We start from the raw sequence: 6179 nt of genomic DNA, 5'->3' as shown, positions 1-6179 counted from the left end.
GAGAGAGCGCTCAGCGTGGCGGCCCCGCCTGCCCCACGGCTCCGCCCCATCCCATGGAAACGCCAGCCCCGGAACCCGGCCCGCCGAGCCCCGCTTGCCCCGATGCTAGTCGGGACCCGCCCACGTGCCGCCCCATCCCATGGAACCCAGCCCGGAACCCGGCCCGCGCAGCCCCGCTGCACAACCTACGGTGACCCCCCGCCCTACCCAGTCGCCCGCCCCATCGCCATGGAACCCAGCCCCCCCGGAACCCGGGCCCGCCAGCCCCGCTGGCCACCACTGGTTGGGACCCCCGCCCCACGGCTCCGCCCCATCCCATGGAACCCAGCCCCCGGAAACTCCAGGCTCACCCCCGCCACCATGGCCAGGCCCCGCTGCACCATGATCCCGATCCAGTGCTACCGCCAAACCAATACGCACCCGCCCATTGGCCAGCCCCCGGAACTCTGCCCCCCTCCGCCCCATGGGCCAGGCCCGCTGCCCGGCCCCATCCCATGGAACAGCCCCCCGGAACTCAGCCCCCGGCCCCATCCACCCATGGCACAGCCCCCGCTGCCCCACGGGGACCCGCCCCTTGGCCAGCCCCCCTAGGCCCGGAACTCAGCCCCCCCCCGGCACATCGGCCAGCCCCGCTGCCCGGCCCATCCCCATGGAAACAGCCCCCGGAACTATCAGCCCCCCCGCTCCCAATGGCCAGCCCTCCGCTGCCAGCCAAGAAACCGGGAACCCTGCCTGCCCACGGCCCGCCCCATCCCAATGGACCCACCCCGCGGAACCCGGCCCGCCACCCCGCTGCGCCACGGGACCCCCCGCCGCCCCACGGCCCGCCCATCCCACTGGAAACCCAGGCCCTCAGACCGGAACTCAGGACACACACCCGCCCGATGGCCAACGCCCCCGCTGCCCCACGGGGCCCCTGCCCCAATGGCCAGCCCGCCGACTGCAGCCCCGCACCATGGCCCAGCCCCGCTGCCTCGCCCATCCCATGGAACCCAGCCCCCCCCGGAACTCAGCCCCCCGCCCCATGGCCAGCCCGCTTGCCCCACGGGACCACCGCCTCATAGAGCCACCTGGCAAGCCCCCCGGAACTCAGCCCCCCCGCCCATGGCCAAGCCCAGCTGCCCGGGCCCATACCCATGGAGACCGCAGCCCCCCGGAACTCAGCCGCCCCGCGCCATTGCCAGCCTCCGCTGCCCAGGGGACCCTGCTGCCTCCACGCCCGGCCCCATACCCATGGAACCCAGTCCACGCCGGAACCCTCGGCCCATCGACCGCCCCATTGGCCAGCCAGCCCCCCCATCCGGGAACCGCGGCCCACCCCGCGCCATGGCCAGCCCCGCCTAAGCCCCACACGTCCCACGGGACCCACTCCCCGGCCGCCACGGCCGCGCCCATCCCATGGAACTCCAGCCCCACCTGCCCCTATGTCCAGCCCCCCTACCGTGCCCCATCTCCATGGAACCCAGCCCCTTGGGAACCTCGGCCCCACTGCGCCCCACGGAACTCCAACCTCACGGCCGCCGACAGCCCCATCACCCATGGAACCGTCGCCCAGCCCTGGGCTCCCCCCGCCCCCAGCTCTGCCGGTGCCCCTCACTGCCGACCTGCAGCCCCTGCTAGCCCAGTCCTGGGCTCCCTCTGCCCCCCCCAGCTCTGCCGGTGCCCCTCACTGCCGACCCGCAGCCCCTTCTAGCCCAGTCCTAAGCTCCCCCCGCCCCCAGCTCTGTCAGTGCCTCTCACTCCTGACCCGCAGCCCTCCACTAGCCCAGTGCTGGCCCTGTCTTGGACGGCTCCCGCAGCCTGAGCGGTGCAGCTGTGACCCCGGGATCCCGGCTACACAGCAAACCCTGGGCCAAGCACCTGCCCCACCCCTGCAGATCGAGGGCTGGGGATTCTCAGGGAGTCAACACCCAATGGGCCGGTGCCAACTCTGCTGTGGGGGGGCAGTGAGCTGAGCTGAGACCCAGCAAGCTCGCTGCGCTTGTGACATCTGCTGTGTCTTGAACCCCGCCGTACCGCTCTAGCCCCACCCCGTAGCCCAATCCCCTCCTCACGGCTGAGAGCTGATGCCACCCCCCTCCCTCGCCCAGCAGCTGTCCCCCTGCTCCAGCCCATAGCAGCCTGCCTGGGATCCTGGGGGCCCCCCATACCTGCTCCAGCTCAGCGCCGTTGGGGGTAGGGGCCAGGCACTCCAGCCTCACGTGGAGGCGGCCAGATTTCACATCCTCCAGAGGGAGCCACTGGAAGGAGAAAGGCAGCAGGGGTCAGATCCCCCTGCCTGCCCCATCCCATGGAACCCAGCCCCTTGGAACCCGGCCCACCCGCCCCACGGAACTCCACCTCACGGCCCACCCCATCCCATGGAACCCAGCCCCCACGGCCCGCCCCATGGCCAGCCCCATCCCATGGAACCTCGCCCCCTGGAACCCAGCCCCAACAGCCCACCCCATGGAACCCAGCCCTCCCCGTCCCATGACCCACTCTCCCCACGGCCCGCCCCATCCCATGGAACCCAACCCCACAGAACCCAGCCCCCTCGGCCTGCCCCATCCCATAGAACCCTGCCCCCTTTTCCCACGGCCGCCCCATCCCATGGAACTCATCCCTCCTGCCCCATGTCCCGCCCCATCCCATGGAACCCTGCCCCCCTGTCCCATGGCCTGCGCCCCCCATGGCCAGCCCCGCCTGCCCCACGGCCCGTCCCATCCCATAGAACCCAGCCCCCATGGCCCATCCCCCCTGCCGACCCCATCCCATAGAACCCAGCCCCCATGACGTACCCCATGGAACCCCACCCATCCCATGGCCAGCCCCTCTGGCCCATGGAACCCCGCCCCACGGCCTGCCTCATGGCTGGCCCCCTGCCCCACGGCAAGCCCCATCCCATAGAACTGAGCACCCCTGCCCCACGGAACCATGGCCCATGTGCCCGCTCCATAGCCCCCTACTGCCCCTCATTCTGCCACACCCACTGCCCCCCAAAAGCAGCCAGACCTAGTGGGACAGAGCGCTCAGTGTGGACTGCCCCACAGCAGGGCTGGCCCTACATGGATCCCCCGCCCCATGGCCCCTCCTCCTCCTGCTCCACTGCCGGCCCCATGGAACCACTACCTGCCCCACCCCAGGGCCGCCCCCCACAGGCAGTCAGACCTAGGGAGGGTCAGAACTCAGCATTGGCCGGCCCCACCAGCTGCAACAGCCCCAATCCTGTGCCAGCACCCACTGCCTCCCCCCCACCCCTGCCCCCAGTGCCAGCACCTACTGCCTGCCCCCCACCCCTGCCCCTAGTGTCAGCACCCACTCCTGCCCCCCACCAGTGCCAGCACTCCTTGCCCCCACTGTGGGAGCACCACTACCCCCTGGAACAGTACCCATCCCACCACTAAAAGGAGGGGGCCAGGACTGTGAGCAGTTTGGAGTGTGCAGCGCCTGGCACACAGAGCTGCAGCCTGGGCCTGCTGCAATACAGAGAATAAACAGCCAGGCTGTGAGTGGTAAAGTGAGCTTGCCTCTGTATGCAGCCCTGGTGAGGCTGTAACTGGGACTAGATGTCCAGTGCTGGTCGCTGCACGTCAAGCAGGTGGGAGAAATGCTGGAGAGAGTTCCAAGGAGGGCCACAAAGCTGATCTGGGGGCTGGAAGAGCCTTGTGACTTAAGGAGCTGCGAAAGGCTGGGAAGCACCTGGATCCAGTTCTCTAGCAGATCTGAGAGTCAGAGGTCTTCAGCCCTCCTGACAAAGGTACACGAGATCCTATGGTGGAAAGTTGGGTAAACGCAGTGTTGAAATGAGATGTGATTTCCTGGCAGTGAGGGTGGTCAGACACTGGAACGGCTTTGAGGGGCAGTGGTGGACTCCCCACCGCTTGGAGTCTTTAAGAGAGAGTAGATACTTTTCGAATGGTCGTGGTTTGATCCAGCTTCTGGGAGACACTCTACAACTGGTGTGTGTGAGAAACTGGGCTGGGTGGTCACGGGGGTCTCTTCTGGCCTTGCCATCTGTGAGTGCCCCTGTTCAGCACCTTTCTTCCTAGGCTATGGAGAACAGAACCACCTGCCTTGCCCTCCACACCCTCCTAACACTCACAGCTTTGCACCAGACAATAACAATAACCTAATTTCAGGCTTCAAGTGGTCACCAGTAGGGGTCAGGAAGGAATTTTTGCCCCAACACACAACTGACCAGATTCTGTGTGTTTCCCCTCTTCCTTCCTCTGCTGCATCAGAGTCTATATTTACCTGGGGAACAAATCTTTCATAATGGGATTCAGTCGAGCAGAGGAAGGTCTAACATGAGCCAATGGCTAGAAGTTGAAACTAGACAAATTTAGATGGGAAATAAGGGTACATTTTCAGTGGTCTGAGTAATTAGCCACGGGGACAATTTACTAAGGCCAAAGTGGAGTCTCCCTCACGGAGCAGATTAAATCAGGATTCTCCCAGCTCTTCTCCGGGAATTACTTTGGGAAGTTCTCGGGCCTGTGATACAGACTGAATGATCCATCACAAAGGCCCTGGCCCCATGGCCTGGCTGCCTAGCGTGTTCACAGCCCACCCGGGGGAGGATGAGCTGGGACTGCCCTTGCTGAGCCTTCCCCAGCAGCCCCAGTGATCCCACACCAAGTGTGGATGGAGGAGAGATGCCTCAGTGGTGCCTGGCAGCCGCCTGCCATACCCTCCCTGCACGTGGGCAGGTTTCTGCCTCTTCCAGGACGGGCCCAGGAACTCCTGCCCTGCAGATGCGTTCTTGCCGTTGTGGCTAAGGGGGCCCAGAGCGCCACTGAAAGGTGCCAGCAATGCCCCATGTGCCGGCCTGGTACTGCAGCACCAGCTCCCTGGGAACAGAGAGATGTCTTGCGCTGGCCTGTTCCAATAGGCCCACATGGACGGGTTCCTTCACAGCCCCACTGGGGCTCCGCTCTGGGACAGCCCCTGGGCACGACAACCACAACCCAACATCTGTGTCCCAGAGAGCCCTGGCTTTGAGCTGAGCTCGGTCCCGCCCCAGACAGGAGATGGATGCTGTCAGGACTGGGGCCCGGACATTGGGCCCCTCAGCAAGTAAGGATCAGGGCTCCCTCTTCAAGCTGCTATGTGAGGCCTGGGCTCCCCTCTGGCAGGACAGGGGAAGGGATCAGCCCTCACCACTGTCACTGTGCCATGAGCCAGCTGCCCAGCCCTGCTGCAGCCATTTCACCTCTTTGGCTCCAGAAAGGGGGGCTGGGACTCACGGGCCCAGAAGGTGCTGGAGCGCAGCGGGGAAGAGGAGGGGAATGTGCAGGGCCCTTTGGAGAACCACCTGGGTTGCCTCTGGACGTTACCATGGCAACAAATTAGTAATGACAATGACATTTTGCCATGGCAACATGAGTGAGAGAATCACCCCGATCTGTGGTTGCTAAGAATTCCCGGGCTCGGGCTGGTGCAAGGATCCCAGGCCCCAGCCCTGTGGGCTTAGGAGCTGGGCCAGAGGAGAGCGAAAGGCAGAGGAAAGACCAAGGTGCGAGTCTGAGGCTCCAGCCACAGGGCATGGGAGCTGGTGGCTCAGTGGGCTGCACTGGGCTCATCTCTCAAGAGATCTGGGCTCATGGCTGGGGGGGTCATATCCTGCCTCAGCCACATGCCTACTGCAAAACTATCCTGAGAGCTGGACCTTGTGGCAGCCAGGCAGGACTGGACAGGCAGAGAAAGAGGTGGGGGGTTGGTCAGGGCTGAGATGCAGCAACAGGCTAGTCGGGGACAGGGCTGGGCTCACAGAGGCTGCAGGTGGGTGCTGGGGGCACCGGCAGAGCTGTGGGTGGGAGGAGCCCAGGGCTGGGCTTGCAGGGGCTGCAGGTGGGTGCTGGGGGGCACCGGCAGAGCTGTGGGTGGGACAAGCCCAGGGCTGGACTCGCAGGTATCATAAGTAGATAGGTAAGGGTTAATTTTCTTTTACCTGTAAAGGGTGAACAAAGGAGGAACCAAACACCTGACCAGAGGACCAATCAGAGACCTGGATTTTTTTTAAAGTCTGGGAGGGAACTGGAAACTCGGGGTCTTTTTGTTTTCCTCGGCTGTGAAGTAAGAACAAGCTTTTTCTAACTCCATTCTTATGATTCATTAAAAGTGTGATACAAAGGCACCCCAAAGTAATTCGACTGTGATGTGCTTGATTTGTATTTCACGGTGTTGTGATTGCTGGA

This window comes from Chelonoidis abingdonii, chromosome 9 (genome assembly GCF_003597395.2).
Source record: "Chelonoidis abingdonii isolate Lonesome George chromosome 9, CheloAbing_2.0, whole genome shotgun sequence".
NCBI lineage: Eukaryota > Metazoa > Chordata > Testudines > Testudinidae > Chelonoidis > Chelonoidis abingdonii.
The sequence above is the reverse complement of the archived record's forward strand: the minus strand, read 5'-3'. Positions refer to the sequence as shown.